Here is a 13,992-nt window from a genome sequence, read left to right as displayed (position 1 = left end):
GTTCTGCTTTCAAATACCAATGTTGTAATCCCTCTACAACCTGCGGGGTAGCCTTGCCGCACTGGGGTGAGGGAGCGGATCTTTGCAATCGGTTGTCTCAGGCGCAAATCACGAAGGCTCTGTTGGCGTGAGCAGCACTTTAAATGGAAAAAAAGAAGTGCAGGTATTCACGAAAAAATAAGCAGTGGGCTGGGGTGACGTTTGGGGCGGGGCTATATCGTTTACCTCTCTAAGCTTGGTATGCAAAAAATATACACGCATTGTAAGAATGTATAAGCATCTATATAGTACTTACCAATACGTCCTTAATATTAACCAAAGTAATCTTTGTTTAGCAACCTTATATTGAAAAGAACCCAGCAAGTTGTCTAACGTTTGCCTCGTGGTTTGATGCATATCCTTGAGGCAGGATCACGAATCACTAACCTATATGACAAAGATTTTAACGCGTGACCTGCCGGTAACACAATGATCTCTGCAGCTAAAACATTAACCAGCAGAGCTCTCTATATAAAAAAACAGCTCTGTGATCTGCATGTTTCATGCTGTGCGTTACAACAGACACAGTGATCCTCCATGCAATTTTATGTTCAGTCAAACCTTTGATTAGAAGCATGCACACAGGGGCGTGGCTTTGGAGCCGTTGGTGATGGCCGCTGCTTTCGGGAGCTCCGCGGCGACGTAGGCAGCGGAGAGTCTCCAGGCTTCTTTTCCTCTGTATTGGTCCGCGGAAACCGGCATTTCTTTCGTCGGAATACCTCAGCTATCGCTGTGAGGATTAGCGGAGAGTTTCCATGCCGTTAAGGTGATTTTATATCGAAAAATGCGGTCAGTCAGAACAGCGGCCGCCATTTTGTTTTCTGTGACGATATTTTCCTGATGCATTCGTTGCCTTTTTATCAGTGCCATTCGCTACAGGATTTCTACTATAACATATGAACAAAGGTTTTTCCTCATTTGCGTTGTAATTTCCTGGTCTTCTTTATGACAGTTATTGGAGTACCTCCTGCAGAATCTTTTTTCTTCATTTTTCTTTTTCTTTTCATCAACGCTTTTTTGCGGAATTCCTCTAACTTTGACAAGTATTGCTTTCCGAATCGTCTTTCCTTGTGACCTTCTCTACCACCACCAAAAGAGACTTTGTCTTCTTTCTCTTCATGGCAATGCCGCGTGGTGCTCATAGTGGTGCTCGTAGTGGGGCTCACCAAGTTATCTCCCCACCACTGGCTGATAATAACCCTTTTAATGTCCTACGAGATAATATGGATGAAGCTCCCCCGGAATCCTCTGACCCTAAGGCCTCCTCCTCGGCGGATACTCGTCCCAAACAACTCTCCAAACTACCAGCAGCTTCGCCTTCTGGCAAACGGGTAAAAATTAACCCTCCTTCCCCTACTAATCCACCCTCTCCAGTCTCTATGGAGCTTCTCCTTGATGAAATTCGTGCTCTGAAGCCTTATATGGAGGAAACTAATTTGCGCTTACAAAGCCTTGAAGACAACTGGTCTCACACCATCCAGAGAGTTGTGGCCCTTGAACAAAGAGTTGACGCGTCTGAGGATACCATACATCAAGTCCCCATTTTACATACAGAAATTGATCGTCTTAAACAGCAAGTCGAACAATTGGAAAACCGCAACAGGCGCAACAACCTGCGTATTTATGGTTTGGTTGAAGGCCTTGAAGGTTCTAATCCAATTTCATTTTTCCAGTCATTCTTACCTTCTCTTCTTGGTCTTCCTGAATCTCCTCCTTTGAACATTCAACGCGCTCATCGTTTGGGCCGGATGTCTGCTTCTTCCTCCTCCTCAGCGAGACCCAGAGGTACTATCTTATATTTTCTGGAATATACTGACCTGCTCAAGGTACTCCAAGCTGCCAAACAAAAAGGAAAGATTTCTTGGCATGGCTCCAACCTATTTTTTACTCAGGACTATGCCAAAGTGACTGGAGATCGTCGGAAAAGGTTCCTGGAAATGAGACCTGCTCTTCGAAGTCTTAATGCTAGATATGGCCTTTTTCATCCATGCCTTTTTAAAGTGACATATAACAACAAGACTATATCTTATGAAGACCCGGCTGTTCTCCAACAATTTTTGAATACTTGTCGTCATGATTCTATGGATGTTTCCAGATTGTAACTGTTTTGTTTTCCTCATGTAGAATGTTTGCTGTTTTACTGTATTTGGTTCTAATGTTCCGCATTGTTAACATTTGTATTTTGTCTTTTTCCCTTTAGTTTTGGATATTTGGGCCCCTGTATGTTATCCTCTTCAGTTTTTCTGGATGACGTCCTCCCTGTCGTTGTTGCCCTGTGGTTTCCCGTTCGGCGTTCCATTTCCCTGATGTGGTTCCAACACCCTCATCCTTTCTTGTTTTCCTGTGGTATGTCTTTTGCCATTGTGTTCTTACGTTTATGGAATTGGTTGATTTTGCTTTGTTGTTCTCTTCTCTTTATTCTATTTTCTTCTTTTGCTTCTTATATCTTCTTTTGCTATCGTTGTTTCACTCTTTTTCTTTTTACTCTTACTTCCTGTTCTTTTCTTTCTCTTTCTCTCTCTCTTTTTAACCATTTACTTCAATCTATTTTTTACCTCTCTTTTTCACCTGTTGACTCCTATTTTCTTCCCGTATTTCATTCTCGCTTTCTCTTTGTATCCTTTGATTTTCTTGCCTTTTCAATGCAATGTGTTTATGGCGGTTCCTCGGTTGTATTTACTAAATTATGTATCTTCTTTTCTTTCTTGTACTTGATATTATTTCTTCTCCCTGCAATGCTCTGTTTTTCCTTCTCTTACTAATGTAAGGATTATTATCCAGTTTTTCTCTACTTATGCTTTTCTGTTTTCCTTTTATTTGCATTTTCTTCCTTATCTGTAAATGTCTTTGAATATTTTATCTTGGAATGTTAAAGGTCTTGGTTCACCTATTAAAAGCCAAAGAGTTTTGTCTCATGTAGCAAATTTAAAAGGGGATATTGTTTTATTACAAGAAATTCATGTTAAAGATACTGAAATTCCTAAGTTACATCGTAATTGGGTTGGTCATGTTTTTGCCTCTCCTGGGTCTGGGAAGCGCAATGGTGTCGCCATTTTATGCCATAAGAGGTTAGATGTTCATCTTGTCAATCAAGATAATGATGCAGATGGTAGGTGGGTAGCAGTTTCTCTGTTGATTAATAAAATTCTTCTGACTATTATTAATATTTATGCTCCCACTGTTCCGGATAAAGTCTTTTGGCCCCATATTCTTTCCCTGCTCATGCAAGTCACTGATGATTATCTGATTTTGGGTGGTGATTGTAATATGGTTATAGACCCCTTTTTGGACAGAAGATCTGATTCTAGGTTATCCCCCTCCCACATGCATTCTTTGTTTACCTCCACTATTTCCCAAAGAGCCCTTGTTGATTCTTGGAAGCTTTGCCACCCTACCCTTAGAGAATACACTTTTTACTCACCTCCTCACTCTTCCCAGTCCCGATTAGATTATATTTTCATTTCCAAAGCCCTCACTCAACTTATTACTCACTCAGACATAGGTTCTATCTTAATTTCTGATCACGCTCCAGTCTCTTTAAGTCTGGATTTACTCCCCCCCGTGAAAGGCACTAGGAGATGGAGGTTTAATAACTCTCTTTTATTGGACCCACAGTTTACACCAGCCTTTATTGATTTTGCCTCTTCATTTTTTGAAGACAATGACTCGCCTCAGCTAACCCCTTCCCTTATTTGGGATACATTTAAAGCCGCTTCTAGAGACTTCATTATTACATTTGTTGCCCGTAAGCGTCGTAAAGCCTCTCAATCTACTCATTTGCTTAACGCACAAATTAAACAATTAGAACACTCCTTTTACCTCTCTAAGAAACAATCTGACCTAGATCATCTTATTAAGGCTAAGCTCTCCTTTAATAAAATTTCTACTGACTCTGCCAATTTATTTTTACTTAAGTCTAGTGCTAAATATTACACTGCACAAAATAAAGCCGGTAATCTTTTAGCTAGATACCTCAAAGTTAAGAAGGAACGTACTAAAATTGAATCCATTGTTACCTCCTCTAATGTTGTGGTTCATAAAGACGAGGATATTTTGGCTGAATTTACGGATTTTTATCAACGTTTATATACTCCTGAATCCTCTCCTGCCTTGTCTGAAATTACTCGATATTTATCCTCCATTGCTCCACCTTCCTCTTCAGAGGTTGATTTCTGCCCTTTAGAGGCTGATATCACGCATAAAGATATTCTGGAGGCTATCCAAGTTCTAAAGAGGGGTAAGGCCCCTGGCCCCGATGGGTTTACTATAGAATTTTATTCCCATTTCTCCTCCTTACTTCTTCCAAGAATTCATCAGCTATTCTCATCCTTTATAACATCTCAACAATCTGAAGGTACCTTTCAGGAGGCCCTTATTTGTCTTCTCCCCAAAGATGGTAAAGATCACACCTTCTGTAAGAACTATAGGCCCATTTCTTTAATTAATTTAGATTACAAAATTTTCGCTAAGATCCTTGCACTTCGTTTAGAAAAAATTCTTCCACAATTAATCGCCAAAGAACAGTGTGGATTTATCAAAGGACGTCACTTATCTGACAATACCCGTCTTTTCTTTAATGTCTTAAGTAAATATCATTCTTATAAGACGTCATTGGCAGCTATTGCACTGGACGCTGAGAAAGCTTTTGATAGAGACAACTGGCAATTTATTTTCTCTTCCCTTTCTTGGTTTGGTTTTGGCCCTAAGTTTCTTTCATATGTCTCAATGCTCTATTCTTCTCCTAGGTCCTTTATTTTGGCCAATGGCCTTGTCTCTTCCTCCTTTCCTCTTCTTCGTGGTGTTCAGCAGGGTTGTCCGCTTTCTCCGCTCCTATTCATATTAGCATTAGAACCCTTCTTAACTAAGATTCGTATGAACGCTGATATTTCTGGTTTCCCTTATGGTTCTACACAGTTAAAGATCTCTGCATACGCAGATGATATTTTGTTATTTCTCTCGAATCCTCATACGTCTCTCCCAGCATTTTTATCAGAGGTTTCGAACTATGCATCAGGGTCTGGCTATAAGCTTAATGTAGACAAGTGTGAAATCCTTCCTCTCAATAAATTCTGTTTTCATGCCGATTTCTTAACTTCTTCCTTCAACTGGAGTCCAAACAAAATCAAATATCTTGGTCTTTGGTTTACACCTTCTATTAAGGATACTGTGGCTTTGAACCTTAAAAATCTACTATTAGCTCTTACTGCCTCTACGAAACAATGGCATCCCTTATTCTTATCTTGCTGGGGTAGATTAGATTCTATCAAGATGATGTTGGTGCCGTTAGTCTTATTTCTCTTGTCGAATCTTCCGGTTCACATTCCTAAATTTTATTACAAGAATATTTATTCCGTATTATCTAAATTTTTATGGCAAAACAAAACTGCCAGAATGTCTTTTTCTAGACTTAAATCTCCTAAACATTTAGGTGGTGTTAATTTTCCTGACTTTTTCTCATATCATACTTCCTTTTTTCTCACTCATTCTGCTTCTTTCATTTCTGATCATACTCCTGACCCCTCTTCTTGTCCTTTGTGGGTAGAGGTTGAAACTTCCTTTTTTCATCCCTTTGCGTTTGAAGAGTTTGTTTCATTGTCGCAAGCTCCAAAGAAATTTTCTCTCCCTATTCTTCAACATGTTCGCAAGACCTTTCAACCTATTATTTTGCACAACCTGGATGACCGTGCTCGTTTTTTACAATCTCCTATTTGGTATAACTCTCTTATCAAAATTAAAAATAGATCTATTTTTTGGAATGATTGGTTATCTCTAGGTCTTAAATGGACTCATCAACTCTTTCATGATGGTTCTTTTATCCCCTTTTCTGTTCTTCAAGATCGTTTCTCTCTTCCCCTCTCTTCTTATCCCAAATATATTCTATTAAGAACGGCGGCTCAAGCTACTTTTGATGCTCTTACGGGTACTTCCATTCAATATAATTCTTCTCTCATTTCCTTACCATTTTTACATTCCTCTCCATCTGCTTCTCAAATTTACAAAAAACTGCGAGATTCGTCTGCTCATCGAGTGAAATCTGCTGTGGAATGTGCTTGGGAATCAGATTTAGATGACTGTTTTCCGCTTACTACCTGGGATAACATTTGGATCAAAATAAGGAAATCGTCTAGAGCGACAAATACAACTCAAACTCTATTTTTTATATACAATAGACTTTTAATCACCCCATACAAATTATACCACATTGACTCTTCTATCCCGTCCATCTGTTGGTCCTGTTCGGCTTTAGTGGCGGATCTTAAACACATGTTTATTTGCCCTGCTGTTCACCTTTTTTGGAGCAAAGTCTGGTAACAAATTAATTCGATTTTTTCCACCAGTTTCCCCTTTTCTCTTTCTCATATTTTTCTTGGTAGTCTTTCACAAATATGGTCCTCCTCCAATGCTGATACCTCTATTGATGATCTCCTTCTTGCTGTGGCATTTCAACAAATCACGAAAGCCTGGAAGGATACCTCCCTTATTTCTTATCAAGCATGGTGGTATGGGGTTTGTTATAACCATAGACTAGATAGAGCTTATGTCCACCCTATTTCCCTTGCGATTAAAAGGGACTTATTATGGTTACCCATTACCTCCTTTCTGAATTTGTCTGCCCAACCCCTTCCCTTACATAATCCTTGCAGGGAGGAAGTACCTAAACCTCCTTGATCTTCTTGTTATTATTAATAATTCTGATAGTATTAATGTATGAAGTTTACCAATTTGTTCTCTTTTTGAATATTAATTCCTGTATTATGAAGCCATATTTTTTCTTTATACTGCCAATTATTTACTATACTGTTGTAATATGTTTCTGATGATATCCCTTTCTTTTTCCTTCTTTTCTTCTCTCTCTTTTTCTTTCTACTCCTTTTTATTTTTCTGAAATGTTTTACATTGTATTTTTTCCCACAAATGTATATTATTACTGTACTGTAACTTTTTCGTTCTTCAATAAAATCCTCTTTAAACTGAAAAAAGAAGCATGCACACAGATATTTCCCGCAAGTGCATTACCCACCAGAGTTATTAAAGTGCCATTGTGCCCGGGAATTTACTGGATACGCAAAGATCTCTGCACCAGGTAATATTTCGAAATGCAGTGTGTTGTGATGGGTTAGGCAAGGCAGAATAAAGTTATCACATTTGTCTTGTCAAACTCTTTGGTTCTTTGGGGCAGAGTTTTAAAAAAATAATTAAGTTCAGACTTTGCTCTTTACGACTGCGCCCACTTTCTGCTGCCAACTCTTGGCCTTTGCCCGATAAATAAAGCTAGAGTTGGCCTCATGAGTAGCCATTTTTGAAGTAAATTTGCCTAGAGGTGTGGGAGCCACTTACAGGTCGAGCCAGGCTTGAGTAAGATGCTGGGCTCTGGAACAACTTAAGGTTCTCTTGGAACTTCCAGCCCAAAACGAGCCAACATTTCATGTTGCTTCTGCCTGCTGCACTCGCTGTACCCTTATGCACAAGGTTAAATACAAAACATTAACATTTGACGTAAAAAGGAGAGATGCAGAGATATCCATTGAGGGGCTGATAAGTACAAAGTGAAACAAGAAAACCTGGGATTTTTCCCGGCTTCTCCACTTAACCAAACTCTGTGATCTTAGGCAAATACTTTGTTTTACAAATCTCCCTTTTTCTTCATTATAACTCAATATTGTATATTGTGACCTATTAATGCCAACGCTGCACCATGTTAAAGAAATATGCTTTTTTTATTTTGAAGATACTGTATCCTAGTTTAAGGGATTTTTGTTGGATGATTTCCATTGGAAACATTTCCAGACTTCGGCTCATGCAAGGTCTCCTGGAGCCCAGCCAGCCCCTTGGCTCGGCTGTCACTGTACATTTGTCGGCTCCCCCACCACTAGATTTGTCATCTAAAAAGGTAAAGCTGCTGCATCGTTTGTTTACAGAGCTGGCATTTTCTTAAAGCAGTACACAATATTTCATAAAATAATCAGAGAACATAACAAAAATCACAAAATTATCTCTAGAAAAGATGGGACAGTTAACAGATATTCCCTACACGCTGAAAAAAGTCTAAATACATTTGCCCCCTTTCAAACACACTTGCCCCCTCACACACTTAAAAGCCCATTTTATGCTCTCTGAATCACATTTAGTTTCACACAAACACACAGTACTACTTTTTATTCTCACAGTCATACCCACGCTTGCAAACTCACGCACTTATTGCTTATACTTCCTGGCTCTCACACATTCTCTTTCACATGCAGTGCCCGACACTGGAGGCCATCAAAAACTTTAACAGGTGCAGCAGAAAGCTGGGGGTCGCATTTTGTGTAATGTACGTACTCGCACATTGAAACCTTTTCAGAGACTGCCACATGTGCAAGGCTGGACTGGCCGTAGCGGGCACCGGGCACTTCCCCGGTGGGCCACAAGAATGGGGGCCGTTTTTGTTACAGGGCGTTTTTGCAGCATAGTTGCAATATCGGCACCTGTAACAAAATCAGCCAAAACCGGCCTTGGCAAACAGCTTGGCCGCACCCCCAACCCCAGGGGGGCCAGCCAAGAGCTTTGCCAGGGCCGGTTTTGGTTCCCAGTCCGGCCCTGCACATGTGTGTCTCATTGGAGCAGAGATACTTAGGAGGTGATATGGGTGCTGCAAATCACCTAAGTTTTAGTTATATAACAAATGTTTATTAATAAATGGCACACTGACAAATCAATACTGGTGCTTACGTTTTTTTTAAAGCATGAATGCATGGATTTAAGTCTAGAGGGCAGGGATTTTCTTTCATGCAAATCTCTTTCATTTTAATTGTTGATGGGCGAAGATTTGCGGGCGTTTAAAACAATGGGGATGCTATCATCTGTATTGCCCTGAACAATGTGTCCCACACTCCCACCCATTCAGTTTTTTACTCACCTTCCGCCCCCACTGAAAGGCACTCTGCAGCGATACTCCTCCTCTCAACTCCCAGAGAGGCACATGCAGCTCTCTGTGTTCTACTGAAAATGAGCTGCGGTCCTGGCGCTTTTGTATCAGCTCAGCCCAGGCTTCATCAGCTCGGTGTGAAAGGCGCTTGAACCCGTGCAGGACGTGCAGAAGGTGCTGCCAAGGATGAAGCTCGGGAGCGCAGCACTAACAACATCAAAACCGGGCTGGTATGAGCACCGGTACTCTCCTTGTCGGAGGAAAGGTCCCGGTACTCAAGGGGAGAAAATATAAAAGTGCCTGTACTCAGTACCAGTGAGTACCGGCCCATTTAAAGCACTGGGTGTGAGTTAATAAGCGTAGTAGTGCACTGGCTTGTTGCAGTCCTGCCAAGTACCACGCATCAGGCGATTTGTGTGGCAAACTCTAATGCTTGCGCTTGTACAAAGAAAATAAAAACAACCAAAAAGTGTTAGACTAACCAATTCCTAGCACTTAGTAGGGCGGATATCCTGAAACTGTTAGACAAAGATGACAAATAAACTGGCATTTCAGAGCTCCTGGATACAACAACTTGTGTCCAGTGAACCACATACAATGTATACTCAGGATGAAATGGAGTCTTCCCGATTGCATCTCATTCTGCTAAGAGTTGTCACACACAGGGGCAGAGCACAAGGCAGCTGAGAGCAGCTGGGCTGGACATCACACCTGGCAACAGGGGCAGTCTGAAAAAAACTTGACAACCTATGGTGAAGAAAATACCACCATTGGGTTATCTTTTAGACTTAGTACTTCCGCCACAAATTTGTGAATGCTTGATTGCCGCACTTATTATAAAAGTGAAGAAAACCTATGAGCTTTGCTAATGGTTTTTTGACACTGCAGTGTTATCATAAGGTTCTGAAGAGATGTGGGGGTAGGTTTTTGTGAAATCTGCTTACACTCTAGGGGTTTGGAATGTCCAGGCAACACTAGCACACTTATTTTAATCTAGTCGCATTTTTTACCACAACAAAAGCCGATTCGTACATAGCTCAGTTATGGTCTTTCTTTGTTTAATGCAACATCGATTTCGATTTGAACTGAAGCAGAACAAAAGGAGAAAACAATAACCTTTTTAGACATGAATCATTTTGAAGCCATATAAAAGTCTCTCAAGAACGACACAGAGCATTGAAGCAGTACGCTGCTTGCACACACAGCCTATTACCACAGCAAGGAGTAGCCCCAGAGGTCAAGCAGGCAGGCCCACCCTCCCTCCCAAAGATTGCGGACTCCGTTTCTAGCCCTTCAAACACAGATCAATGTATTGGCGCTGTTAGACCTGGCACCATTGGGGTGGGTCTCCCATCCATTTTTTGCTGTTGCCTCATGTGTTTTTGCTGGTTATAGATGCTTCGAGCACTGTGCCACTGCTGTTCAGTGCCACAGTGCAAGTGCTTCCTATAGTAAATTGATGTCTGGATTAGTGACTCCATGATTGGCTTGATTGGTTTACTTGTCAGACCCTAGTGCAGTGCACTGCGTGTGCCCAGGGCTTGTAACCAATGCTGCTGGTGAGCTTGCAGCACTGATTGTGCCACCCACCGGAGCAGCTTGTAAAGTGTGTCTCAGGTCTGCCATTGCAGAGCCTGTGTGCAGTCTGGTACTGCCATGCTGACTGGGCAAGTGCACCCACTTGCCAGTCCCTAAACCTTCCCTTTTATACATATTAGTCACCCCTATGGTAGGCCCAAGGGCAGGGTGCATTGTAGGTAAAAGGTAGGCCATGCCCTGGTGTGTGTGGCATGTCCTAATAGTGAATTACAGCCATTTTCTTTTTTCACTATTGCAAGGCTACCTGTTCTCCATAGGCAAGAATGGGCAGTTTGATTATTACATTTTATAAACCTAATTGACTCAGAGAACATGGTAGAAATTCGAGTTTAGTATGCCTGAACTCCGAATGATAAGATGCATCTTTGATTTTAACATTCTGTTTTTGAAAATACCACTTTAAGAAAGTAGGTATTTTCTTGTCTAACCATCCAAGCCTGCCTCTGCTAGGTTGTGTATTCCTTGTCTGGAGTTTGAGTGACAGGGCTTGGGGATTCCAGGAGACAGGGTGGGTCAGCCCAGTGGTGAATAGAGAGATCTGCATCTAGATGGGAGGGAGGAGTTGCACCTGGGACCTGAATAGGGCTGTGCTGTCCCTCCACAATGCTGGCTCCACCTCCTGTGGTGCGTCTGATGTCCTTGGCCTGCACTGTGAAAGGAAAGAAGGAGACATGTCAACAAAGTGCTCCAGGACGGACCAGAACTGGTTTGGACTAGGCAAAGGCCTCTCTGCCTTCAGAGAACAAAGGGAAAAGGAGTATAAATATTGGGACCCAGACCCAAGAACTTTAGATCACTTCTGGGAATCAAGACAAACCTTTGTGAGGAGAAGAACCAGGAAGCTGAAGGAGGAGACTACCCCTGTGCTGTGTGTTTGGGGGTTGGCCTGCAGTGGTTGCTTCATTGCCAAAGAGAGGAGAAAAGGACTGAGTGTGCTTTCTATCAACTTGAAGAAGAATCTCCAAGGGCTTGAACTAGAGCTTGCCTCCTGCCTGAAGTCTCTGGGATACAAGACTTCACCAACCAGCTCCCACCTGAAATCCCTTGCTGGGAATTCAAGTGCCTGCTGTTGTGCTGGGCCTTCTGAGAGACTGCGTGTCGCTGGGAGCTGGAAGCGCAACGCAACAACGAGAAGCGTGTCGCCGCCGCTGTCATCGCATCGCCGAGGAAGCGAGCTGCCGCTGACATCATCGCATCGCAGGAGAAGCAGGACGCTGCCACAGAGGCCATCGTCGCATCACCGGAGAAGCGCGTTGCAGGGCCTGGCGCGGCTCCAAAGATCATCGAGTCGCCGCACAGCCGACGGTCGTGTCGCATCACACCAACGTTGTCGCATCGCAACCAAGACGCCATTTTGTCGCAACGCACCGGAGAAGAGCATCGCATCGATGTGCCAGCGTGTCGCATCGCACCGTAGAGCAGTAAGAAACCGACGCATCAACTCCCCACACAGTAAGGAAGCGAGCATCAACTCCCCTGAGTGTAAGGAACCGACTCATCACCTTCCCTGCAACCCTTTTGTTTTCTTTGCGCTACGCATCTAAGGTACATTGAGAGCAAAGTGTCGCATTTACAACTTGAGAGAACTGAGCTATTTTATACCATTTAAGAGACAACTTTTGAGTACAGTATTGTGGATTTTTGTCGTCTGGTCTTGTGTTAAGTCTATATAAAATTACATATTTTTATTATATAACCTGTGTGGTGTCCATTTGTAGTGTTGTCACTGTATTACTGTATGTGTCCACAAATGCTTTACACACTGCCTCTGAGATAAGCCTTCCTGTTCGTGCTAAGCTACCAAGGGGGTGAGCAGGGTTTATTTTTAGGAGTGTAGCCCCTTACCCTGACTAGAAGCAAGGGTCCCCATTTGTCACAGGTTCGTACCTATGCCAACTAGAGACCCCCAAATCTAACAGGCACCATCATGGGGGAAGTGTTGATATAAACAGTACTGGGAGTGTCTGAAGGACAGCCATTCTGGTGAATCATCACTTAGAGGTAGTGACTACACCTACAGTTGGGCGCATCTTCCCAGCCGCGCTTGTACGTAGCAGAAGGTTGCCCAAGAATGCCTGAGATTGTAGGACAGTAGGAGGTGGGTCACATTAACAAAAATTAGGACAGCAATGCCATTATAGCAGGTTGTTGATGCATGTGACATTTATAAAAGCAGAAGAACTCTGCACGGTGGTGCCTATAACATCTGACTGCAGTGCACTGGTTGTTCAAGTGACATATCAGAGTGCAGTGGCACCTATAACACCTCTAACTGCAGTGCACCTGTGGTACATGCAAGATCTCACAGTGCAGTGCATAGGGGCTGAGTATAGCATTACGTTACAAAACATTGTTTTGTAAGTGCGGAGCTAATACGGTGAGCTTAATTTCCAGCAGTGCTACATGATTTGCTAAGTATTAAACATACTGTAAAAACTTCTACAAAAAAAAGGTAAACAACACAGTCCTTTGTTTTATTAAGGCGGGGAAGGTATATCCCTACCAAGTGCATTAATGTTTAGCCGTTTATGTCATGTATTATGTAATTTTATAAATATTTATAGGCGTTTCTGTACTATGGAAGGCAGCACTCAACAGCTTGCCGCATCATTTTTTTTTTAACTTTGTCATTTTAAAGCTTACCACATAAACTCCACTACATACCACTCCACAACACAAAATAGCATTCCACTTGATTACGCTACAAAACACAGAATCCTACCCCACATAAATACACTCAGTACAGCATAATTACTATCCACATAATTCCACAACACAGATATTGTCACATAATTCAAGCACACACATCCACTCCACACCACACAATTATACAACTAACCCAACCCACATAATTCCACAACACACCACATACATACACCCCATAACATATAAGTAACAAAATTACCATTTACAATGCCAATAGCTCAAACTCAACTAATGCATTCCCAATGCTTGTTTTTAACTGTGAACACAAATTTGGGGGTGCAGTGTAGAAATCTACAACTTGAAATGCACTTGATCTGAAGACACAGGCAATTTATTCTGGTAGATGTTCTATTTGATAACTGCATTAGGATTCTTCTGTCCCTTACCAGGCACACACAGGCCAGAACCGTTCCATTTTACTTTAAAGTTATTAATTGGTGTCATTGCATTACATGTTATTACAGAGCTTCTTCGTCTTATGCACTTATGTTACTGGCCGCACTGGAAACATTTGATTTTGATATTATATTAATGTCATGTAGCTTCAAGGAGCATTCAAAAACATCACTTCTATTGGAAATGTCAAATCTGGAGGATCAGGGTTCAGGGTTCCAAGGTCAGTACTGGAGACCCTACAGTGGACCCCTTTCTATTGTGTGGAAGGATGACAAACTCACCTGACGCATGTCATTAGTGTGTGCAGGTGCTGTCAGTGAGCAGGGCCAGCTGTGGTGTGAGCT

The sequence above is a fragment of the Triturus cristatus genome, chromosome 5_1 (genome assembly GCF_964204655.1).
Source record: "Triturus cristatus chromosome 5_1, aTriCri1.1, whole genome shotgun sequence".
Classification (NCBI taxonomy): domain Eukaryota; kingdom Metazoa; phylum Chordata; class Amphibia; order Caudata; family Salamandridae; genus Triturus; species Triturus cristatus.
The sequence above is the reverse complement of the archived record's forward strand: the minus strand, read 5'-3'. Positions refer to the sequence as shown.